Source organism: Colius striatus, chromosome 1 (assembly GCF_028858725.1).
Source record: "Colius striatus isolate bColStr4 chromosome 1, bColStr4.1.hap1, whole genome shotgun sequence".
Taxonomy (NCBI): Eukaryota; Metazoa; Chordata; class Aves; order Coliiformes; family Coliidae; genus Colius; species Colius striatus.
Genome location: NC_084759.1, coordinates 6647886 through 6675358, shown reverse-complemented (window position 1 = coordinate 6675358; position 27473 = coordinate 6647886). Strand labels below are relative to the sequence as shown.

The 27473-nt window shown below is 37.4% G+C and overlaps 1 protein-coding gene across 7 annotated transcripts in view; it reads right to left on the bottom strand.

The window, feature by feature from the left end:
- DLG2 (discs large MAGUK scaffold protein 2) overlaps positions 1–27473 on the bottom strand; it is a 1019609-nt gene that overhangs the window by 289376 nt on the left and 702760 nt on the right. The gene's annotated exons all lie outside the window — the stretch shown is intronic.

Genomic DNA, 27473 nt, shown 5'->3' with positions numbered 1-27473 from the left:
AACTTTCCAGGACTAGTAATAAAGCTCTGAAACTTGGAGTTTATTTTGTTAAATAATGGTAAATACATCACTATCAGAACAAAATTAAAGATATTCTGATTATCCACACAATCTGAAAAATACCTGGGAGAGATGCAGTGCAGATTTTGCAAGTTTCTGTAGTACCACAGTGAAGGGTCCGTGAAAGTGAAAGACAAAAGGTGTAGGTATTTCGATTTAAAACTGCTTGGCATGTTTTTCTAGGACATGAATATCTTTGGCTATGGACACATAAGATAAGAAAGCAATAGTCCTTTGTACATATATAACTCCCACTTGGTAATCTGTGAAATTCCTAGATAAACACACCAAGAGCCAAACTTGGAACAATGTCAATAATAAATGCCAAGATGATTCAGAAAAAGGAAGAGAAAATAATCCGATGTTGGGGAAAAAAACCCAAACAAACCACATTTTAACCTTTTTCCTACTTTTTTGCCTATCCTCTGACATATTGTATAAACAGACAAATCACTGTTTTCATTTATAAGAACATTTTTATCTCTCAATTGGAGAAAAGATAGAAACTACTGTGCTTTATTTCCATTAAAAATCTACTTCATACAGCTAATTTTTCATAGATCATATAGCTAATGGGAACTTCCAGCTGAACAAATAAGCTGTTACTGACAATAACCTCTTCAGATTATTGCTTCAACCAGGCATTTATCTTTTAGCTGTGCAGAAAAAATTAGTTATATCTATTTGGAGAATAGTCATCAGTTTTATCTATGAAATCTATGTTGTTCAGTCATTCTTAAAACAAACATGTTAGTAATAGCTGCAGCCTCAGTAGTAAAATGCAACAGTAAAAAATGAGTTGCTTGAAATTCGGCGTTTTATTGCAAACTCACCAGCCTGTCTGCTTAGGCAATGAAACTTAAGAGAGGGTATATTTAATATATACAGGCTTTTTTAGCAGCTGTATGAGCAGAGAGATAAGGTTTTTTTGAGTTAATTAAATCTTCTTTATTTATTATTCTCACATTATTGTCATTTGATCATTATTTTAGCTTAAAAAAGATGAGAAATCAGATAACTTAATGGACTACTTAACAGATAGTGCCAAAACAGTAAATTTCAAAAATAAACCTCTGAATTTATCTTGAACTGAAACACTACTTATATAATTAAGATGACTAGTAACAATACACAGGAAGTTAATTCAGAAGTATGGCATAATTACAATAAAGGTTTATTTAATTTTCAGCTAAAGCTAGTGATCACTCATGCTATTTATGTGCTACTGCCAAGACAACTACAAGGATAAAAAGATAATGTTTTCTTCAGAGTGGAAGATTTTGTTCATTACCCTGGACTACTAACAAAGAAACAAAGCAATACTCTAAGTAAACATCAAGAATGGCAATTTTCTTTAAAACATTAGCTGTGGACAAGGGACAATCATTGAATAATGTTCCTTAGTGACATAATTATCATGCTTTTTACACACAAAACATCTGCATATGCTTCTAAGTGAAGATCTGAGAGTATTCCAGAATAATGGTGGCACAAAAAAAATAGGCGAGGCTGCAGCAGAGAGTTTTCCTCAGCTCTAGTGCTCACCTAGAGCATGACTTTGTGAAGATTAGGTTATGGTATGCTTCAATCCTCTTCCCTCCCTCTTATTAACACTGTAGGCATTTAAAAGGCATGGCCATTTCTGGCTGTTCTGTATTTAGAGAAAGAGGTTCCTAATTCAGCCTGGTCCTTCTTCAATATAAACAAATAGTAGCAAAGATATTCACTTCCATTTTTGGCAGTGCTGAGTAGGGTGATGGTGTTTGCTTTTTTGTTTGCACGGTTATATCACAATGGATGTATGAAACTGAAAAATAAAAAAGCACTGGTAGATGCTGCTCTCCTTACAAAAGTGAAGTTTATAATGATGAAAAAAGTAACTTTTTCTACTGCTCTACATAAAACGTAGTTCTGTTACAATGCATGGAGCTACATTGTGTTTGTAAGCAATGTCTGCCTTTGGGATCAAAAAAGCCAGCAGTGTGTATAAAAAGGTTTAAAGAAACAGAAGCAGACAGGGATTAATACTGTGGGGAGAAAAAGGAGAGTGGGTAAGAAGGACAGCTGAGGAAGGGAGAGATTTTCTATGTATTTCCTATCAATAATGACTTAGCTTCATTGTCTAATCATACTTCTTTAAAAGATTACCTCTTTAGAAGAATGGAGAATGGAACAATGGACCGTTTAATTTTACTTAAATGACATTTGCTAATTGCTAGGGCACGAGGAAAGTATACTACAATAACACTTTTGAGTAGGATTCATATGGCCAAATGACATTAGACAAATATGCTAATCATTTATGCTACCTTTATAATCAATGAAGATTCATTAAGGACTTTTAAAGCATGATTCATCTTATCTCAAAGAGACATCTGAAAGAGATGAGATGAATCACACTCTTGGTTTCTGAAAGGCTGGGGGCTGGATGTGGGAAGAGGTGGGTGGGAAGATCAGTGTTATTAAAAGTTCACAACCTGAGTTAGAGTCTCACTTCCATTAAGACTAAAAGTTTCTTTTTTCTTTTAAGACCTTTTAAGACCTTAAGAAAGGTTTGTGGATCCCTATTGTGGATCTCATCACTAGTTACATCAGGTTCGTCTCTCATCACATTCTTACTCTTTTAAAAACAGAGAATCATTCAAACATTTGGGAACACAGGGAGCAAGATTTGTTTTCTAAGCTTTCTACAAAAAATAGAATATTTAATTGCAGAACTTTTTTTGTATTGACTCCTGTGATTAGGAACACATTGCCATCAGAAGACAGAAGACCAGCACTTGCTTTGAGGAACGCCCTCCCTCTCTCTTCCTGTTTTGCTAATGTGCAATCTGCTTCCCAGCAACAATTCAGCTTGGATAGAGCACCCAATTTCCTCACAAGAAGAATCAGATGGAAGACAGATTTAGAATGAAGGTAAGGAGGAGATTTTTTGATAATGAGGATGGTGAGATATTGGAACAAGTTGTCCAGAGAAGTCGTGGAATCCCCATCATTAGAAGTATCCAAGGTAAGGTTGGATGGAACTTTGAGCAACCCACTCTAGTGAAAGACAGGGATGGACTAGATGACCTTTACAGGTCACTTTCAAACCAAACCATTCTATGATCCTATAGTTCTATGAAGAGGAAAAAGGAAAGATAACTGGATTTATTACAGCTGTACATCCAAGTCAAACTTTGGCCAAAGACAGTAGGCACAAGGTTAGGTCAATTTGTAAATTAGGAAAGATTAATCAAACTCTATTTCCCTCCATTTTCAGTGGATAGCTGTTTGTAAAGTTAATTTTCCTTTGGGTTTCACAAATGCTGATTCTGTGAATAACAACACATGGGACAGTTGAACAAGACAAGAAATGTTACTGTTACCACAAAGAGGAAAAGGGACAGGGGAAAGACCTATTCCATCAAAACTGGAACCTGCAGAAAAAGTGCTGCTGTTAACAATAGTCAAGAATATTTATTAACATCTTCTCCCTGGATGATCAGTAAAAAAACCCATTAAAATATTCTAAAGACTAATGAAGCCATAATGAAAAAGACAAAGCCAAAACAATTCCAAAGCCTTATAAGTATCTTTAATAGCTATTTCAGAAAAAGGTAACAAGTGACTATTTATATCTCTTTCACATTATTTGCTGCATCAGGTACATATTTTAAATGCATTTATATTAGTAAAAATGTACCAACTACTCTTCTGGTAAAAAGTATGCATGAAGGCTCTCCCTATGATTAGTCCAGCAATAGATGTCTTTATGTGGTAATAATAAAATCTCTGTTTAGGACATAGGCAATGAGTCACATTGTGGGTATATCACTTTCCAGTAACCACAGAGGGAGCACAAAAGATCAGCTGCAGTTAGATAATGTCAGCTTTCTAAGAGGAAGTCAAGTTAAATGAAACTCTCACTCATTACCAAACAGGATGTTGCATTTTGCTACACTACTACACAGAGAACCAAGATTGTTTTAAAGCAGCAAACAGAATGATTTTAAATGGCAAATCCAACATGAGCTTCACAGTTCTAGCTGGGAATCTGCAAATAATGGGGAAGTCAAAGAAAGTGGCTTTAAAATGTAATTAAGAAGTGTGTGATTTGTAGGTAGTTAGCCAAAACAGTGTGCTCTAGAGACAGAAGATGTACAATTCCTAATTGCTGGATTCTTGGCTTTATCACAACATGCCTTACTGCCAACAGGGTGACCTGCTTAACATAGAGTGACTTGATGAAATCTCAAAATGCACATGGCTGGAAACAAGCGAAATATGAATGGAAATGTGCATGTAAGCACTAGAAGAAAAAACAAAGTTTAGGGAAATTATGTGTCTTGACAATACAGAACATCCCTAGCAGTAAAACTAAAAATGAGTAATTTCTGTTAAGCCTGGATGGAATACTGGGACTTGTGGCACAGGTGTTTTAACAGCAGAAGACCTTGTACTGTAACAATGGGATGCTGGCAACAAGCTTACAGCATGTGACACATGCCATTCTCTTGCCTGTAAGCCCAACAGGAAAGCAGGTCATAGTGGTAAAGATGTGTTTACTAAATGAAGAAAAACAGGCAATGGGCAGTCACCTTGCCTAAGAGACCAATGAAAGTAATATTCCATGTAAAGGACCATGCCATAACAACAGCGGACTCCCAGAAGGTATAAATCATCTGTCCAAAAATTAGTCCGTGGTTGCCAATCAAAAGAATGCCAAGAGATGTGGTAAACGTTTGATGTCTCATGTCCTTTGTGTCATACATGAGTGAGCCAGACCAGCTTAGCACATGTATGCTGGAGCTTGTAAGGATGTGGGTGAAATGAAGAGTAAATGGAATACATAAGAGAATGAGCATAGCTGGGTAGCTTATTTGAAGATTTCATGAACAAATATCACTCTCCCTTCCTGTGTGATCTCTCATTGCTTTTGCCACAACCATTTTCTACAGGTATGATTTTCTCAAAAGCACTGAATCAACTCAGATTTTATCGAACTGTTTCAGGTAGCAAAACAAGATAATACAACCAGAAAGTACCCATGCAACAACCTATCCCACTGAAGATCTTCCCTGGGACTGAGAGACTGTGGGACACGATGCATGGAACATGCTTTTGGGAACAACCAGACAAGGCAATGAGGAATCCAAACTGAGGTAGCTCCTGCCTTTCCACAGACCAGCTGCTTCTAAAACAGACCAGCTGCAAAAAATATAGATCAGAAATGATTTCAGCAATAAAACAACTAAGCTTAGAGAGACTATGTTTGTATAGTCTCTTTTTCTTTTTTGCTGTGAAAGAGAGGATAGTATCATAGTGACAAACCTACCAATGAAATTGTCAAACCCAGAGCAATGAAGCTCAATCCAAGTTTCTAATTAATTGAATTCCACTTGGAGGGAGGAAAGGAACATGGGAAATGGAAAATGCTTTGACTGACACAATTCGATTTACTTGTTTTGATAGGTATCCCAGTTATTTCTAGTGCTATATGAATAAACAAACTGAAGTAAGAGTAATTATAAACAGAGGATCAGCAGGGAATGTCTCCTCCTACCCCCTTTCTTAAGCCTCTAGTTGTCAATTTTACTTTTCCTGGAAGAGAGATATACCATATATTTTAAAGTAGCCTCCCACAATTGTGAAAGTTTAATGTGCCTGCAATAGCCGTGACTTAGAATCAGTGTTCATTATTGACAGCAGATTCCTTTATTATTTGGTACACACAAAAATGAAATACACTGCAAAACAAAAATTAAGATATGTTTGACAATAATTATACAATATTACAAGGAGGGACTGATCTGAAAGCTTTCTCTTTCTGTCTTTATTTTTCATCCCATGAAAAGATTCCTGAGAAACTATTAATCCTAAACATAGGAAATATCACTTGATCTATCTCATCTCCTTCACATGATATGGGTAGATTCAAATATCAATTTATTTGAGTGAGTTCTTATTACCATTCCTGTTCCTGACAGATGTGACAGCTGAAGGACTTACATGAATAAAATTTGACTACATTTTTTTCTCTGTATGAAAATTTCTGAAGTACTGTATGATTCATATAACTTTAATGTTCATAACATACGTAAAAACTGCCTACTCTCATTGCCATCATGAATTCCTGTTTCTAATCCTGCTCCCAGATCACTTCAGAGGGCTCTTTTTGTAACTAACGATTTGATAATCACCTTGACCAGTAACAAAGGCACAAGTCCCTACAAATCTGAGTCTATCATTATCTAGTGTTTCTTTCTAATAGACTTGGGTTAAAAACTTCAAGCATCTTTCTTATTGTTTTGACTTTTTTTTTGCAGAAATCTCTAGTAGTTTTGGTTATTTCCCAGTTGATGTCAAATAGAATAAAAATGATGTACAGTGCCACCAGGTAAGAAGAATATTCTCTGAAACCACCTTACACACAGAGAAAATTATTGCCCCCTTTACACTGTGTGTCATTATATACTCAAGCCTGCAGCTACTTATCCAGCAGTTGTTACACAGCTCCTTTGTTCTTGCTCATAGACATTTTTATTAATACCTACATGTCAGTGCATCACCCTTCTATACTACTCAATCAGCAGAGCTGCCAAATTTCAGTACAGCATTTCAGTGCAGCATTTCAGCCTCTACTGAGGATCAAACTTGAGCACACACACAATACTTCCACACAGCATGGCTGGCATGCTCATGAGAGATGATATGATTGGATACTGTTTGGCAGTTATCACTATACTTCAGGCAAAGAAAATCTTTTCCTTGCAAATGAGCACGGATTGCACAGCAACACTGACTCGTGTCTCTGAGAGACTGAACCGTTCCATAACCTCAGCAAGAGAGGACTTGGACATTTTCTCTATTGAGTCAGATTTTGTAGGACTAAGTAACATTTTCCTCTTTCATCTGCCTTTAACTGTATAAACACTGGAAGTTAAATTTTTTAAAATAAAAAAATAAAGACCTATAATCTTAACTAATCTTATAAGAAAAAGGAAAAAATAACTGAAGGTTAACACACTGCAGTAACCCAATCTTAGTGTGCAGCCCAGTGCATAAATCTGCAGAGGTCATCTGTTCTCACTGCTTGCTTGACAGAAGAAAGAGAACAGAGACAACGATTTCACAGACATTAAAATGTCTTCAATACATTGGTGCACAGGTATATCCATACTAACCCCAAACAGCTCTCTGAAGGGCTAAAGGCTTGGAATAATGGCAGCCTGCTAAAACTCAATGGAGAAGAGGCAATGGCAGCAGGCTGGTGATACTGTGGACAGAGAGGGCAGTTTGTAATATCTGTTTTAAATGTTATAAACTACTATCCAGTAACATTAGGAAGCATATGTAATTTTAAAATTTAGCTACCATGCTGCCATCTACAGCTCTTTACACCTCTTCTGAAACAGATATGTGCTGGGATATCCCAGAAAACTCCCTACCTAACATTTCTCTCTCTGAGCTGCTCTTTTACTGGAGATAGAGCATAGTGGTTTTGCCTGGGCCAAGTTTTTTGGTAGCTGGGGGAGCTAAAGAAGTGGCTTCTTTAAGCGAAGATCTGCCAGAAGCTTCCCCTGTAGCTGACAGGGCTAATGCCAGTCAATTCCAAGATGGACCCACAGCTGACCCAGGCCTGGCCAATTAGTGACTGAGGTAACTCCTCTATGAATAATGTATTTGACAAGAAGTTGTTGTGCAGTTGCTGAATAGCAGCAGCAACAGAGAGTGAGAATGTGAAAACATCTCCCTTTTCTTATTGTTCCTCTAATAAATCAAGCCTTTTTCTTGCTGAGTCTGTTTTGCCTGTGATGCTAATTGTCAAGTGATCTCTCCACCCTTATCTCAACTCACAAACCTCTTGTTATACTTCTCTGTCTCCTCTGTTTAGGAGGGGGAGCGATATTATGACTTGGTGGACAGCTGGCTAAACCACCACATATAAGAATGCAATGCATTACATTTTTTATTTGGACACAAGGAGGCCATCAACATTATTTGAGACCCACAAAAGTCAGAAATACAGAGAAGTCCAGTTACGGAAAAATGTCTTCTGGATATTCCTGGGATTTTTTTTTGCCCTGAGTTGCTCTGCTTTGGTCTCAGAAGGAACCTCAAAGAACTACAACAGTTTTTCAACTGCTTTTTCATTCTTTTGTGCATCAAATATTAAAGAGGAATCTATTGGGTTAAAACAAGAAAGAAAAGAATCTGTCCTCAGGACACAGGATTATTAATTATTTACATTTCCAGACAGAGAGGAGACTATGACACAACTATTAACATATCTGCAAGGTACTGAGAGTGTGTTTAGAAACAATCATGTTGCAGGTGGGATAGATAAAGCATTGGTTTTACATTATCATAACAGTAAAGCTAATCTTTCTGTAATCTTTAACAAAGCCTTGAAAACACATCTTGTTAAATTACACTGCTCTTTGTATAAAGTTGTAAAAAAAAATCTCTAACATGAAATGAAAACAAACATTTCTTTCCTATTCAATTTTGCAGTTAAATGTTTTTCCCATTGAGATTTTTTTTTCCCTGCATAGATTTATCCCTAAAAAGTACATTGCCTTCAGATGTAGTTGAAACGAAAGCAAACAGCAAGGAAGGAATATACACTTAGAGCCTCATCAGAAGTTGCGTTTATTCTGTATTTTTACATTTATTCAAATTAATTAGGAATAAATTTCCAGGAACCACAAACAATGAGCAGTGATCTAATTGCACAACAGGAATTCTAAAAAAATACTTTAAAATTCTTGAATAGAGAAGGCAATATTCCTAATTACTCACAATAAGTTGATTTTTAAAGCATTTGAGGATTCAAGACCACTGCAAATAAAAATAAATCAAACTGTCACTAATCTACAAGTATAAGTGCAAGAAGGAGGAAATTCTTTCAGTTTTAAGCTATACTGACTCTCCAAGAGTAACTGCAAGCAGTTCAGCTCTTTTAGGAAAAGTCAAAGATATAAGAGAAAATAGGCTCAAGTGTCATCAGGGGAAGTTTAGATTGGAGATGAGGAAGAACTTTTTCCTTGAGAAGGTTACTAGACCCCCTCCTAGGCTGCCCAGGGAGGTGCAGGAGTTCCCATCCCTGGAGATAACGAAAAGCCGTGGAGCTGTGGTGCTCACAGACATGGGTTAGTGCTGGGCTTGACAGTGTGAGGTTAGAGGTTGGACTTGGTGACCTTAAAGGTCTTTTTCAACCAAAACAATTCTATGATTCTGTGATTCTATCCACCAAGCTTAAGTATTTTTATGATTCTATGATTTCATGTTTAAGCCAAGCAAATTATGTTTTATAAAAGTGAATATTGGCAAGGTAAAACAGATTAATCCAAGATCTGCTGCTTAGGAAGAGAATTAACTGCTTACAATTTGATTTTTTGAAATGCCTTTTCTTATATTTCCGTGCCAGGTTTGCATACGTCTACAACTGCAGCTGTGCATGCATGTTGACTTCCTGTTCAAGCAGGAAGTTTTTGCATATTTTTGGTGTACACACAAGGATAAATAGTCTTCATATCCAGAGTCACTAAATATTAGAATTTTTGATTAGGATAGACATCATCTGGCTTGCTGCCTGTGTGACAGGATCATTTACATCTTGCAGAGAATAATATCAAACACAGAAGAAGTGACTATGGCTGAATGTGACATGAATGGAATCTTAAACACTACTTTTTTACCTCATTCTATTTTCTTCTGTATTGGTAGCATTTTTCTTAGCAAGATTATTGTGGTTTTGTTTTTTCATCCCATCTTCAACCCTGTCCTTTCATGCACTTGGACAAAAATTGACTGGTCTCTGACTACAGATGAAGAAGATATCCCTGGAAGTGTTCAAGGTCAGGTTGGATAGGACTTTGAGCAGATTAAAGTAGTGAAAGACGTCCCTGCTCGTGGTAGGGAAGGTGGACTAGATGATTTTTAAAAGTCTTTTCCAACCTGAACCATTCTATGATCCCATGACTTTAAGCAACCCATTGTCCTAACTAGCAGCAAAAAGCCAGATGTGAGGTTGCAGGGTGCATTTTTATGATTGTCATATGCTGATCTGAAGGCTCACTACTGTCAAAGGAGGTAATTCTGCTCTCTTCCCTTTCTTTGGCAACATTTTCACACTGCCTGCCTTGTATTAACCATGAAGAGTTTCTAGCCAAATGGGTTGGTAAGCTGGAAATGGTATGAATACCAAAAGAAATTAGTCTGAATCATAGAACAGGTGTGTATTCACCAGCGTCTACTGAGATGGCAGCAGTAAAAGCTGGAAGACAAGGATGGTGTTGGGTTCTCACATCCCTTTTGTTGGCAGCATGGGATAAAAGAGTATACAATAATATAATATATAGAGTTGTGATTTGGATGGAAAGCAGTGCAAGCTCAGCTTAGGGGATGTGACAGGAAAGAAAGATGCAGGGATAGAAGCAAGTAGGTGAGTGAGTAGGATAGAAATGCCAATTTAGGTTAGCAATGCACCCAAAAAAAAATCGGTAAAAATATACCTTTAGGGCATGAGTCCTACGGTGAGGAAAGGGAACAATAAAACTGCAGTCCTAAGCTTAAGATTGAGAAGAAAAAGTTGGCAATCATAGTTTTGTAATGTTCCTGAGAGCTAAAACAAATCTGATATTGCTATAGCTGAAGAAAACAGTGTAATAATAATGCTTGTTCAGTATTTCTCCACTTTTTTTTTTTCCTCTGGCAGATATACTGGTACTATGAACTTTTCCTGGTTAGAGAATCAAATTTAACTCACACTTTCAAGAGACATGCTGGACCAGAGAACATGGGATTTAACCACCTTTGCCTTCTTTCTGGGAATGTTTAATTCAGACAGTAGTTATGCACACGGGTTGGAAACCAAATTATTTTTCTAACACAAATCTTTAAGGCAATTAGCCTCATAACCATAAACACTGCTCTCATAGCAGTATTTATTTTAACTGCATCTCCTGTTGAAAGTATCATTTTCTCATAACATGCAATAGATAATAATTGTCTCTGTAAGATTTTAATTTTGAGAAGTATCTGGAGATGGGATCAACGTGGCAGAGCTTGATCTCACTGGTGTAAAAACAAGAGAAGCTCCTCCTCCTTGTGTCCTGGTTTCACAGAATCACAGAATCCTAAAGGCTGGAAGGGACCTCAAAAGATCATGCAGTCCAACTCCCTGTCAGAGTAGGATCACCTACAGGAACTCATCCAAGTGGATTTTGAGTGTCCCCAGAGAAGGAGACTCCACAGCTCCTCTGGGCAGCCTGTTCCAGTGATCTCTCACCCTCACAATGAATAAATTTGTTTTAGTTTGGTTTTTTTTTCCTAGTAGCTTGTACACGTCTGTGTTTTGGATTTGGTATGAGAATAATATTGATAAAACACTGATGCTTCAATTGTGATAAGTAGTGCTTATCTTAAATGAAGGACTTTTCAGCTTTACGAAGGAGGTACATGAGAAGCTGGGAGGAAGCATGTCCAGGACAGCTGAACCAAACTAGCCAAAGTGCTGTTCCATACCATAGATATAATGCCCAGTATAAAAAGTAAGGGGAGCTGATGAGGAGGGATGGATCACTGCTCAGACAGTTTTTTCCTTGGAGTTTATTTCCTTCTCTTTTTTGTTATATTCCTTTTCATTACTACTGTTATTATTATATATTTAATTATTGTTATTATTACATGTTATTTCATTTTACTCTTTAAACTGTTCTTAGCTCCTGAGTTTTACTTTTTTTCCTGATTCTCCTCCACATCCTGATGGAAGGGGAAGGAGTGAGTAAGCTGCTGCACAGTGCTCAGTTGCTGTCTGTGGTTAAATCATAACACCCTGTCTCCTCTCTCCACCAGACAATTCAGACAAAATATTGAAGGGGCTTTTTTCCCTTTCAACTGCTGCACATGTTCTTAAATTTCAATTGACCCTATTTAATTCCTGATGTCATATAAGCCTTGGACAAATAATCAAAAGTAACATGCCATGGCCTCTCTGCAATGCCAAGAAACAAGCAGATAGTTACAAAAACCTGGAATGACTGTTCTGAGAAGATAAAGAAAGTCTGCAATTGCTTTTATAATACATTTAAATTAGGTTCAAATGCTGAGATACAGCTCACTTTCCATGCACAAAGTACAACAGCTCTTTCTGGCACAGGAAACAAATTTAAGCTGACAGTCAATCATAGTTTGTCTGTCATTAACAACAGTACCTATGTAATTTTCTGCATAAATTGCTGTAACTACTGACAGCAGCAAAGTCATTTCACTTCCTAATAACATAAATGAAAAGCATTTGTTCCTGGAGATGTGCACACCAAGATCTGTGTTAAGGTAGTTATTACTTTTTGATGAGATGTTGATTTTTTTCAAATCACAGTACTATGTAAAGTTGTGCTTTTCCCATCATTTTTTTTTTTCTGATCAAGATTAACTTGTGAAATGTACAGATTTGACACAGGAGATGGCATTTATTCATGAATTAGAATCGTTATTTGATTTGTACAACATTTGGTGATATATGTTTAACTGAGTACAGCTGGGTCAGTGCTTTCTAAGTTGGATGGCTCTTCTAGATAAATATTTAATAATTTGTCACCAATAAAATGGAGACAGAAGAAGCAGACTGTCAGTTTGGGATCTGTTTAACAACCATAAATGTCAGAGAGAGACTCATCAGCTTCCTTTGTTCATTCTCCATCTGAGGAGGGGAATTTAGCATTTATATTCTTATCCCTGTTGCAAAGCTGAACAGAAATACTTTCTTCAAAAGCTCTCTGCCAATTATGTTGAAGCTTGAAAATACAAAATGAAATCAAAGTTCATCTTGTAGCCTCTTATCTATTTGTAATCAACCCATAAATAATCCGTCATCCATTCAGTTGCTTCCTTTTTAGAAAAACATGGAGAGAAATCAAGACACAAATTTACAAGTAATTTTGTGGTTTTTATGTAAGGTGACTTACAGAGCCCTGATGTTAAAAGTTTACAAGTACATAAATGATATAGAGATATAAAAGAGATAGTGCTTACTGAACTGCAGTAATAAGGTGAAAACATTCTGAAAATGGATTCATGAGTCATTGCATTTTGCTTTGACTCTCTTTGTTTCCCCGAAACTGTGCTTTAGTTTCTTAGTTCAGTTTACTGATGATGCTTTCTTGCAAGATTCCAAGAAAAAAAGAGAAAACAGAAAATGTCTTATATGACAGTGAGAAGCATCCCATACTCTCACAGGTAAAATAAGTAAAATCAGACCCTGGTGACTTTATAAGAGTGATAAGGACAGACTTTTTAGTAGGGCCTGTAGTAGCAAGACAAGGGAAAATGATTTTAAACTAAAAGACAGTAGGTTTAGACTATAGATAACAAAGAAATTGCTTTTACAATGACGGTAGGCAAGCACTGGAACAGGTCACCTAGAGAGCTGGTAGATACCTCATGCCTGCAAACATTCGAGGTCAGACTGGACAGGACTCTGAGAAACCTGATCTAGCTGAAGATGTCCCTGCTCATTGCTGAGACCTTTAAAGATCCCCCAAGCCAAACTATTCTAAGATTCTGTGATTCTCTGACTTCTCAGAAATCATGCTAAATATTTGCTAAGGGCATTTTACTCTCAAATACATAACCAGTGAAGTAATATTTGAAATCTACATTCAGAAATACAGAATTTTTTCAGACTGCTCCCAGACCCTGAAAGATTTACTAAGAGATTGTGCTTAGCAGTGTTGAGACTGGGAGCACAACTCTTACATATGATTGATTCCTTCTGAGTTGCACTTCGGGTTTTCTCTGAGGAAGAGGTTCCCTGATATTTTTCATCAGTGGTCTTCATGAGATGCAGTATAACACAAGACTGTTATTGAAGGGTTCTGTCTAGGAGGAGCATTAACATGGTGATTCCATCAGCTATTTCAATTAATAACAATCCCTGAACTTCTCTGCAATGCCCGTGGTAGGATGTAGGTCTCAGTCTCTGGGAATGATGTACATAGTATTCCTAATGAAAAGTTAAATCCTGGAGGAAAGAATGAATATACTAATGTGTTGATTTCTTCCGAAACCAGTTCTGGGCTAGTCCTTAGAAATTTTGAGCAGCTATCTAGATGAAAAGATTTCTCTCAATGAGACCCCAAAACATACAAAAGCCATTTCAGGAATTAAGAAACCAGCTCTGCTTAGAGCTGGACAAAAGCCTTTTATATAGAATCATAGAATCGTAGAATGGTAGGAGTTGGAAGGGACCTTTAGAGATCATCTAGTCCAACCCCCCTGCAGAAGCAGGGTCATCTAGATCAGTTTGCATAGGAACATGTCCAGGCAGGTCTTGAAGACCTCCAAGGAAGGAGACTCCACGTCCTCCCTGGGCAGCCTGTGCCACTGCTCCATCACTCTCACAGTGAAATAGCTTTTTCTTATGTTTAAGTGGAACTTTTTGTGTTCCAGCTTCATCCCATTACCCCTTGTCCTGTTACTATCTACTATAGAAAAGAGGGATGTCCCAACCTCCTGACACCCACCATTTAGATATTTATAAATGTTAATAAGATCTTCCCTCAATCTCCTCTTCTCCAGACTAAACAGCCCCAGTTCCCTCAGCCTTTCCTCATATGAAAGATGTTCCAGTCCCCTGATCATCTTGGTGGCCCTGTGCTGGACTCTCTCTGGCACTTCCCTGTCCCTCTTGAGCTGAGGAGCCCAGAACTGGACACAGGACTCCAGATGAGGCCTCACCAGGGCAGAGTAGAGGTGGAGAAGAACCTCCCTCGACCTGCTGGCCACACTCTTCTTGATGCATCCCAGGATGCCATTGGCCTTCTTGGCCACGAGGGCACATTGCTGCTCATATTTAATTTATTATCAATCAGGACTCCCAGGTGTCTCTGCAGAGCTGCTCTTCAGCAGCTTGACCCTCAGCCTGTACTGGTGCATGGGGTTGCTCCTTCCCAGATGCAGGACTCTGCACTTGTCCTTGTTGAACCTCATGAGGTTCCTCTCTGCCCAACTCTCAAGCCGGTTGAGATCCCGCTGAATGGCAGCACAGCCTCTGGGGAATCAGCCAGTCCTCCCAGTTTGGTGTCATCAGCCAACTTGCTGAGGGTACACTCTGTCCCCCCATCCAGGTCGTTGATGAATAAGTTGAACAAGACTGGCCCCAGAATCGATCCCTGTGGAACTCCACTGGCCACAGGCCTCCAACTGGACTCTGTGCCATTGATCACCACTCTCTGGGCTCTGTCATTCAGCCAGCTCTTGATTCACCTCACTGTCCACTCATCCAATCCACACTGCCTGAGCTTTCTAATGAGGATGTTCTGGAAGACAGTGTCAAAAGCCTTGCTGAAGTCAAGGTAGATGACATCCACTGCTCTCCCCTCATCTAGCCAGCTGGTTATGCACTCACAGAAGGATATCAGGTTAGTCAAACAGGATTTCCCTGAAGTCAAATGTGAAGTCAAAACTTATCATTAAAAGCCTTGATGCAGGCCAGAGAAAAGGAGTCTTGACTAACCTTTAATTACTGAGGCCTGCTGTGACAATAGCCTTTGGTGAAGAACTAGTCACTTATCTGACAAAATTGTTCCTAAGGAACATGATACTGCTTGAGCAACAGAAAAATGGAAAAGCCACAGAAATCCTATCTGGATGTGAATAAACAAATGTATTCTGAGACTGTAATTTATCTGTTCTAATATTCATTAATATTTTCAAATGTGGAGAAGTTTCTTTTCTAAAAATATTTTAGATCTCCTAGCCATGACTAACACAAAAAGGAGAAAAATAAAAAATACTTGATTACTCTTGAGGACAAGGAAAGAAAATGGTTTTGTTTTTTGTCTGGAAGATACCCTCTTTATTTCTGCAGGTGCAGGATTTATATCACAGAATCACAGAATCTTAAGGGTTGGAAGGGACCTCAAAAGACCATCCAGTCCAACCTCCCTTCCAGAGCAGGACCACCTAGAGTAAGACACACAGGAACTCATCCAAGTGGGTTTTGAGTGTCCCGAGAGAAGTAGACTCCACAACCCTTCTGGGCAGCCTGTTCCAGTGCTCCCTCACCCTCACAGTGAAGAAATTCTTCCTTGTGTATCTTTGGAACCTCTTATGTTCCAGCTTATTCCAGTTGCCCCTTGTCCTATCATTGGACATTACTGAGAACAGCCTGGCTCCATCCTCCTGACATTTACCTTTTGCATATTGTACACGTTAATGAAATCACCCCTCAGTCTCCTATAAGCTAATGAGCTCCAGCTCCCTCAGCCTTTATCATCATGCTCCACTCCATCATCTTTGTGGCCCTGTGCCGAAGTCTCAGGCAGCTCCTACTATTTGTCTTTATACTGCACTGAACTGAGAAGTTTTTGTTATGATCACTGAATCTTGGTGTTGTAAAAAGTTCGGTGTATCATTTATTCTATCTTCTCAACCTAAGGCAGAAACAACTGTCGCCATATCACGGCGCATCTGGATATTTTGCATGCTACAGATCCAGTGATCTGCATTGTAAGCTATCACATCACAGATCTCATTTGTCCTAAATCCAGTCCAAATAATGTTTATCATAATTTTGCTATGAAATTTTGTCCCACACACTCCCTAGGAGACACACAGAGTCAACTCATTCTTCAAAGATGTGCTGTAAGGCAAGAAGTTTGTTATCAGGGGCACATAATCCCCTTCTACATCTTTGGTATCTCAGACACGTGACTTCAGATCATTCATCCTTTCCTTGTAAGAATAGGCTTTCTAAATCTCTGATCATTTTTACTGCTTTTCCCTGGAGTACCTCTAACTGGTCTACACCCTTCTTGAAGTGTAAAACTCAAAGCTTTACCTGTGAAAGATAAAAGGACTGCTCATACATCTTATAAAATATACTCAACTTATAAAACCGAATATAGTATTTGAGTGTTTCATCACAGCATGATGTGTAAAAGAGAAGATGCTGCAGCTAAAAAACTTCTATAGGATTCTTTTCCTGACAGTTTTCTGTAAGGCAGTATTTAATAGAGTATTTGATTATTTCTTCTGAAAGTACCTTGTAGCTGTCCCCACTGAATTACGCTTTTGGACTTTTCAGACCAATTTAAGTATTAAAATCTCTCAGCACACGATGTCATCTGAGAAAAATGTGAAAAAGAGTTGCAAAAGAGGAGCATGACATCCTCTGGGAATCATTACTCTTTAAACATTTACTAGGTGCTTATAAAGAGATTTTCTCCTTGTTCTGATACTCTTCTGGGGTTCTGAAGGCAAACTGATGGCTTTATAGTCCCTTGGCTCCTCTTGCTCACTTCAACGAAAATGATGTTTTCTGCTTATCTTTCTTGGTTTTTCCCTTTATCTTCTCCACACAGGTGTTCAAAACCAAGGATTGTCAGAATATGGCCAGGTTTCAGTGGTCTGAGATCAAGACCATCAGGACCTGTTGGTGTAAAAATGCCTCACTTTAAGTGCTGCCACTTTGAGGCTGAGGTCTTGTCCCTCTGTTGCTGGCTTTAATCATGGTAGCAACCTTATCACAGGTGACCTTTCTGTGAAAACTGATGTCAGCAAAAGTTAGGCACTTTTGTATGCTGCCTTGAAAGCACCTCTCATCTCAACACCTCTCTGCAACTACAAACTATATCTCCAATCTACAATTATTTTCACTGCATTACAGAGGGGAAGTGATTTGCTATATGACAATTTAAAAGTACTATTTAAAAATGACTTTCAGAAATGTATTCCATGGCATTTGATCATCATTAGAATTTAGAAATGATACAAATCCAACCTACAGACTATGGATAAAATCTACCCCACCCTACCATTTACACTCAGCAATTTTTTCAAATACAACATATAAAATGTAAATGTGCCTACACTAAACAAATTTACTCAATTACTTGCTGTAATTTTATGTTTCCTCACTTCAGGTCTCTCTGTTTGTTGGAGTGGTTAGTATGTTTTTTTCTATTAATTTCATAAGACATCCTACACATTATTTTGCATAAGAAAACAAACAAAAAACCAACAAACCAGAACACACTTTAGGGAATAAAAGTCTATTATGTCTTTATTTGCAAATATCACTCTCCAAAATAAAGTATCAATCGTGCCTTGAGGATATTGTTCTTTTAGCTTATGCAATGTATCTTTTATCATATCCTAAAGTCTTTTTGTGTCATTACATCTCTTTTTAAACTTCATTCGTCTCTAAGATCTTGGTTTGCAACTATTTCTTCCTATCAAGGATAATGATTGGACAAAATTCTTTGAAAAGAATCCAGGGGCAGGTTCGTAAATCTTTTCTCAAAATCCAGAAGCCAACATTCTGGATAATGAACATGGAGCTTTATGCTCTTGCAATACTTTGGCAATGTACTACCTAGTACTTCTGGTTTCAAGGAGGTTATTTCCACAGATGTAATTTGCTTTTTTAAACTTTCAAAGTTGCATTTGTCTCAGTAATGAGATATTAAAGACATAAGCATTAAGCTGTCTCCTTGCTTTTCTCATATAAAGTTAGCCAAAATGTACCCTGGAAGAGGCCACAGGAATTTTTTTCATGTGCCAAGCCCAACAAATGCTTCATGTTGAGAAAAACATACCACCTTGCCATTGTCCCAAATTGCAGAATTTCTGAATGAAAAAAATTAGTCTCTGCAAGCAAAAAAAGAGAAGTGATAGTCTCTCAGAAAATACATGGTTTTACTGCTCATTCAAAAGAAGAGTTGAAGAGCAGCTGTCTATGTAACGGAGCACAAGCCTTTGGCACAGCTTCTTTATACTTTGCCTCTGCAAGACGCGTAACTTCACTGTGCTTGTAACATAGAAAGTTCTGCTACATGTCTGTGTCAGTTGCCCTTTGCACGTCACATGCAGCACCAGAATATTTCTGTACTGGAGTCTCAGAGACTGGGACTCTTGGTCTCATAGCTTAAGATGGCATAATTGGAAAGTATGGTCACCTACACAGACCATTTGTTTAATGACAAATGGCAAAGAATCTTCATCCATTTAAAATCCAGAAGAAAGGCTGACATTTGTAGGAACACTAATATGGTATTTGAAGAAATAAAACCCCCTAACTGATGAGGGAAAAGCAGTTTTTCAGTGCTGTTGGGCAAATGGTCTAACATAACAAATGGTAAGTTCAAGCTAAAATACTATAGGGAAATTTTGTCAGGTGTTGAGATCTGATTACCGCTTTTAAATGTCACTTAAAAAGAATCCAAGTTGCAGTCTTTTTTTGTTTCTTTAAGGATAACCACAATTTTAGCTAGAATATGGGATATTGAAAGCAAAATGAAGATGACAGGCCTGCAGAAGGGACTAGGATATAGTATTGGAAACAGTCAGATGAATGACTATTTGAAATTAATCACTTTGGTGTCTGGCTTCTGACTAAGCCAGCTACTCCCTTCAGATGTTCAGAGACGCTTTAATGTAACTTGTTCCTTTTTTCAACTAGTAGAAACAATAATAGTGACAAAAGAATAATAGTGACAATCTAGACTATTTTTAAATAGGCTGCAGACAGATATTTTATTTACCATATCCCTTGAACCTTTAAAGCTTCACTCAGCTTTGTCACTCCACCACAATCAGAATCTCTAATGCCTTTCTCAGAAAACTTAAAGTACTGTCTGCATGTGCTTTAAGATTGCAGAAGGAAATTAAACAAGAGCACAAGGAAAATGAATTGCTACATCTTCTCAAGCTATAAAAGTGTAATTAAATACAATTTTTTATTTTCAAGGTTCTTTTAACGACACTGTAATATTTTGCTGATGCGTGTTGTCTTCCATACAGCAGATTCCTTAAGAAAGATCTGGATATCTAGAACACTACCAAGATGACAGAACTTGCTATGTAGATAATGAACTGAACAATAAAGGATGAAATTGCTGCTCTGTACTTTCACCTAGTTTATTTGTACGTTTGGTTTTATATTAAAAAAAGTATGAAGCTCTGGAAAGAAGCAAATGTAAGAATTTTCAGACTACCTAGGTACAAGTGTCAGATGTCATATCAATGAATGTGTTCCACATAGGATACTAAAGCCTTAATAAATCTCCTGTTGCATCAGCATGTAACATCAGGCTCACAGCAATTGCTGTCATATAATTATTTATTAAAGTGGCAAACAATCAAGCACAATCATTCTCTAAAACTTATCTGAGAAATTGAAAACAGGAAACATACAGGTAGTGAAAAAAGACCAAGAAAATTGGCACTCCCTAGAAAATTCTCACTCCTCCACTAAGAAAACAGAATAAAGATACTGGCCTCCTGTCTACAGGAGTTCTTTCCACACTCAGTCCAGCAGTTTAGCAAATGATGCCATTATCTTTCCTCATCTTTTGATTTATTATGCATCTGGAAATACTGATGAAACAATCAAGACTCTATTACACTGCTGCATCTCCTCCCTTTCGTATATTGGCCCGATGAAAACAGCAACAGCAAACATAGTGAAAGGGATCTTCTGTAACTCCCTTTTTAACTATTACACAACACCCTAGAACTGAGGGAAACTGTGAAACTGTTCTCTGATCCAGAAATTTATAATATAAGGAAAAATAGCAGTACAAAGTATGCTATAATGGTGAAATTCTGAGACACTGTAATTACACTACATTTGGTGAGGAATAAAATTCAGAAGTTGGACAGGATTCATTGGGAATTTGTGTAACTCTTGTCATAAACAAAAAGAAACAAAAAAGAACTTAGTGGTGGGAACAAGTCCTTGGATTTTTAAAAATGACACAGAGAAAAGGCAGCAATGTCAAATAGCATCGCAAAGCACTGACATCACAGTTTTCCATACAAGCTTGAGACAAAAGACGTTCCAAGAAAATTTTCAGCAGTGCATTGGAGATTGTTATGTAGCTGGGAAATCTATTTAGTAAGCAACTTCCCTTGAAGTATTTCCACAAGGATGGGATAAATTGAACACGGAATTTTTAAAATGGATTATTTTATTCTCACCCAGAGGCAAGCCATGAGTCAAACCTGGAGATGCATCCATTACTTCTCCAATAGCTCAATACAGGAATTAAAAGTCCTTTCTGCCAGTATGGATAGAGAAAGTGGAGAAAGAAAAGAAAATGCAACATCTTCCTCTCAAATCCAATGAGAGGTTACAGAGTTAAACCTTCCACAGTGACATGAAAAGTACCAGGAGGATCTAGTAAGCCAGGCTAAAAGCTCTTGATTCTCAGCAAAAGCCACAGAAGTAACTTTGACCACAGAAAAACGATTGACCCCTTATGACAGAGAACAATACAAAACAAGGTTATGCTGGTGCACCATACCACTTGCTGTCTCTAGTCAGAGTTGATGGCATTATCAAGGCAACTGGATAATATTACAAAATTACTACCTAATTCGGAAAGGATAAGCTCAGAAGACTTTACCAATCGAAATGTTAATGGTCCATTTAACTCCAAAGGTGGCTGAATTTGGTCTGGTATGACAACAATTTCATTTCACCATCTTCTATCATTTAACTGCATATATAACAAACAAGATCATAGAATCATAGAATGGTAGGGGTTGGAAGGGACCTTTAGAAATTACAGATTTACTTTCTTTCTCCACTGAAAATAAAAAGAAGCTAGTCAAAGCTTATTTTTCCTGAAACAAAATCTTAAGGTTTCTGGCATCCAATCCTACCTGCACATCTTTCTTTCCCTGTGATGCTGCTTTTGCTGTATTGCAGCCACAATTCATTAAGATGAATTGTGTTCTGCTGAAGCTGCCTCATCAGTAAGTATTGCTGAAGCAATTTAGTAATGATCTTAATGCGCAGTGCTGTATTTTTATAGATATCTCAATTGACTATTAAAATACAGCACTGCACTTTGAGATTGCTGCTGCACCACTTCAGAAGCAGTTAGTGTGATGGAGTTGCAGAAAGTAGCTCATTTCAGTTGAAACCTCACTCTTTGTGAATGATTTCCAGAAAGTGATGCTTAAAATCTACTACGAGATTAAATGTTCATTTTGCATATTAACCCAGGATTTTTAGAATTGCTGGGAGAGCTATTAAGAACTGAATGGTTTTGAGAGAAAAACAAAACAAAAAAACCCAAACAAAACACATGTACGTAAAATTGCTGCACAGTGTTCCGAGTGATTTTGTTAATTCCTTTACTGCTACAGGAAAATGCCAGTGAAACACAAAGGGAGAAGTCAGAATTATCATAAAAATTTAAGACTTCAAGCAAGAGATAACCTGCAACTCACAGTGTAGCTCTAATTTTAGGTGAGACATCCAACCAGGTGGATGGTTTTAAAATTCCATTTGAAATGATCCTTGTTAATCTGAGAAATGATTATTTTATTGACTGCTTAGTTCCAAAAATCTTTGAATTTGGTTTGATGTAACAACAGATTAATACCAGCATCTCCTGCCGTTTAACTACAACTATAACAAAACCCACAACAGATTTACTTTCTCCTATGAAAACAAAACGACAGTAGCCAAAGCCTGAAATACTGGAAGTGTCACTACAATAACAATCATTATTATATGAAATTAGAATAAATAAGCAATTCCTTTCTTCAGGAATGGAAGGAACCACTCTACAGATTGAATAGTTTTGAAGTATTTCATATGAGGTAATGTATACAAATGAGATGGCAAATCTATAGTGACCAAAGGCAGATAATACATTTAATATTTCATTTGTGCCATAAAGCAGAATGCGATAATAGCAGCTGTATACAGATATCACCACTTCAATTAAAGAGCAAGATCCTCAGTCTATGACATATGAAGGTGCAAATATAACATACCCATTTTTCTCCATCTGGCATTGGCAACACTAATATGTCAAAATGTTTTTGAAAAAACAGCAAAGGCACTATCACAGCGCTTCCTAGTTTTACGAGTTTCAAGAGAATACAGTTTTCATGTGATAAGCTATGCAGATACTCACATATTCTTACATTAGACAATTGTAGCCTACAGGGAAGTCATGCCTTTTAGGATGTTAATTTACAAATTATGGTTTTGTATCACTATCTTAAAATTGGAAAATTATGTATTAGTGCTTGACAGAGCACTTTCTGCTAATTGGATGAAATGCAAGTCCCTTCAAGCAAAGACCTTTCACAAAAAAATGGTATTTTAGTTTCAGTTGTGGTGGTTTTCTGTATATACCCATAGTAACTGATAGTGTGAAGCACTTAAATTAGAGTTGAGAAACTAAATAGTTTGTTAAATCTCGGTTTGGGAAAGTTAGCTTGCTTTCTCATCTTCCTACAGCTCACTTTTTAAAGTTGCCCTATTTTGCTCTGTCTTAGATCAGGATTCATAAAAAAGCTTACAGCACAGAAGGAGAAGAAAAATAAAAAACAGAAGTAAATTCACAGCTGATGAGATCATAAGACTGAAATTCTTAAAAGACCATAAGAAAAGGTTTAAGGTTCTGTTCAAACTGTGAAAACACAATTTTGTTGAAAACATTTTATAACTATTAAAAACATTTCTTGGCATGAAATTTAAAAAAAAAAAAAAAAGAAGTTTTGAAGGTTTTAAGTGATCACAAATTAACATGTGCCTAACTTGCCATAAACCCTCCTCTCCCAAATGCTACAGGTTGCTATAGAGTATTTGATGTCCCTTAAATTATAGAAAATAGGCCAGTATAGTAGTAGATTGATAGCTATATTAATTAAAAAAATAGGTATTGCCATCAGTCTGAAGCAAACACTTGCAATCAGTTATCAAACAGCAAGATCTGAAAGCTCTTAGTATTCTCTGAATTTGGGAAAGAAGCAATTCAGGTTCGTTGTTTGCATGAGCTCTCTCTTTAATTTTAAGTGCTTTAGCTATTATCTGAGATAAAAATATAACATTTGGCTATGCTTTAGTAAATAAATAGGATAAGATTTCTCCTTTACTTACTGGAATCAGCACTAGTAAAAATTAAAAGACCTCTCTATTCTGCTGTTCTGAATTTAACATATTTTTTAGCAGACATTTTAAAATACACATAATTCTACTTTTTGACTAGTTCAGTTCTCACTGCAAGATGAGATGCTAGCTGCAAGGGAATACCAGATTTTTCCAATAAAGCCATTAATTCAAACTAAAATATGTCAGCTTCTGTGAAAGAGAAGCATGAACCTCTGTGAAACTATAAACAGTAATGGAAACTCTGGAATGGAAACTGGTTATGCCCAATGACTTCATCTGACATTTAGATGGATATACATAATTCAAAAAATAAATGCACATTATGCCCTTTGTATTCATCCTGTCTTATTTTTAAGTATGAGTTGCCCAGTTTAGTCTTTGCTTAGTTATTATCTGATTAAGAAAATTAAGATGGGGAGGATAGCCTTCCAGGGAGCGGTACAGAATTCGGCTGAACAGCACTTAACAGATGCATTAACTTCTATTTTAGAGCCCCAAAACATAACAGCTCTCCAAATGGATTAAATGAAAAGTCCTGATATGGCCCTAATTCTGAGAGCTGGAGGGAGTAGAGGAGTAAATGCCCACAAATATCTTTTGTTAAGTGCCCTGAGCTGGCTGGGGTGAGCCAGATCAGAATGTATCACCGACTGAATTCACCAGGACTGAGAAAAAAGCATGCTTACAGACAAGAGAAAAAAAAGACCTAGATGCTGATCCATCCAGAACTCTTCTGTCTTAAATACGGAGAACAGAAGGGCAGTTCTAGTCACTACTGCAGGATTCTGATGCAGTTCAAACATGGTAATGATAGCACTGAATTACCACAAAGGGTGTGGAAAATCTTGATTCTCTATGACTTGTTTTTGTGTGCTTTAAAGTCTACCATTTCTCCTTTCAAGTTTCCTGAGACTCAGCTTTTCTGCTTCATATAACCTAAACTTAATTTCTGCAGCTGTGTTGTCTTTTTCAGATATCACATTTTCTACAGAATTGAGGTCAGAAGTTTATTACATGATCCAACACTGCTGTAGTTACTGGAACGACTATTTTCTGCAATTATTTTTTCTTCTGGTATATAGTATCAGAGCTTAAATTATCCATTAGGTATTGGTAGGTAAAATATTACACAACTTCTCTGCTTAAATTTCAGACCACTAGAAATGTTCTACAATGGTAAAAATCAATTTTGCTGTCATATCATTAAAAAATGATTTTTTAAAAATAATATTTAATTTACATAATTGATCCCACATCAAACATACTACTCAATACTTCTGGTTTTAGCAAAAGGTAGATGTGCAGTTTGACAGGACAGCATGAAAATCCCACTGGCCAGAGGAATCCCTTTGTTTTAAAGTCCTCTAATCAAATGCAGTTGAATGGGTTTGAGCACTGTAATCATGCACCAGGGGAGGTTCAGGCTGGATATAAGGAGAAATTTCTTTCCTGAAAGGGTTGTCAGGCATTGGAACAGGCTGCCCAAGGAGGTGCTGGAGTCACCATCTCTGGAGGGGTTTCAGAGACAGGTGGATGTTGCACTTGGGGAAATGTTCTAATGGTTGATAGGGCTGGGACAGAGGCTGGACTCGATGATCTTAAAGGTCTCTTCCAGCTGAAATGATTCTGTGTTTCTATAGAATTTACAAATATCTAAATGGTGGGTGTCAGGAAGTTGGGGCATCCCTTTTTTCTGTTGTATCCAGTGACAGGACAAGGGGTAATGGAAAGAAGCTGGAACAAAAGAGTTCCATTTAAACATAAGGAAAAACTATTTCACTATTCAGGTAAGGGAGCCCTGGCACAGGCTGCCCAGGGAGAGTGTGCAGTCTCCTCTGGAGGTCTTCAAAACCCATCTGGACACGTTCCTATGCGACTTAATCTAGGCTGATTTGCTTTGGCAGGGGGGTTGGACTAGATGATCTCTAAAGGTCCTTCCAACTCCTACTATTCTATGATTCTATGAATCTCTGAATAGTGGCTGAAGTTTGTAATTTACTGCTCAGACAGTTCTTTGCAGTGTCTTATAGGAAACTGATACACTAGTTATATTATAAAGTCAACTACCACCATAAATTGCTTTGTTTCCAGTCTGTATGTTTGTTCCCCAGGAACACATTCTGAAGTGTATGCAATGCATTCTCATTACTGTTAGTCTTGTTATGTTTCAATACAGACTAAGAAAAGCATATTACTTAAGAACAGGATTTTCAGTAGTTTCTAAAACCTATTGATTTTCAATAAAAACACTCCATTGTGTATCCTTCCTCAGCTACTGCAAAGACTCTGGCTGCTGAAACCTGTGGTGCCCTGAGATTGACTGAAACAAAGCACCTCCTGTTTACTACCACATGCTATGAAAAGGCAAACAGTGAATCACTAAAATTGTACGTCTGACTGAAGAGACACACAAAAGGCATACAAAAGACAAGCTCCCGAGCACCTGAAAGAGGGGAAGATCCTGCTATGATCACAGTTAGCAATTACCTTTAAGACCCAGACTGTAGACATCAGCCAATATCATCATCAACCAGGTGTGGCAAACTGATGAATGCACAGCTTTAAATGCCTCCACAGCTGCTGTTTTATTTGAGACTTTGATTTTTGTATTAGGAGATTAATTTGTGTCTTTGTTTATCTCTTTTCACAAAAAGTTAAGTTAAAGAGTGACATGACCTTTTAGCACATAGGATGCTAGGCCAGCTTTTTTTTTGTAAAGCAGCAGGAGCGATTGCATAGGGATCTGCATTCAACAGGGACCACTTGGCAGCACACTACTATAACCTTTCCCCTGCCATATGCCCAAAGCGATTGCTAGCTAATCCATATTTATGTTCAAACCAGATTTGCAAAACTAACCTGCTTTATGCTGGTTGATAGCTAGGAAAAAACAAAATCAAACCTTTATGGACTCCTAGCTTGTAAAAGCCCTCCTGAATACCTCAGATGAAATTAGAAGGGTATTTATATAAAAAACCTTGCAAATTTCCTGCTTTATCCCCTTCAAGTGCTGAAAGACACCATCTACTACACATATGCAGTCAAACTGGTGATCTGAGTTTACATGTTATTATGGAAGCCAAGACCTGCTTTCATGTGGTACATGCTCCACACAGTGAGGAATGAACTTGGAATATATTGAGTTACATACTGACACACAGGAAAAGAAGCAAGTGAAAAGATATTTACTACTCTAAGTTTAATATGGAACAGCCTTCTTGACTAAAATAACAGCTCCACTTTCTATATTCACTTTGTGAGTAGGAAGGGAGGAACAGTGTGGGATATGCCACACTGATTTTCAGGTCCTGCTCTGGACATCAAAATATCCCGATTTCACTCTGAGAAGTAAGAAACACTGTGTGTATAAATACTAAGTTGTTCTTGCACTGTATAATAATGGTGTGAAAAAGCAGTTCACAGATAAATCACCTGAAATATGACTAGATAAGCATCACACAAGTGACTGGCACTGAAACCTACAACCAAGATTCACAGGTTTTAT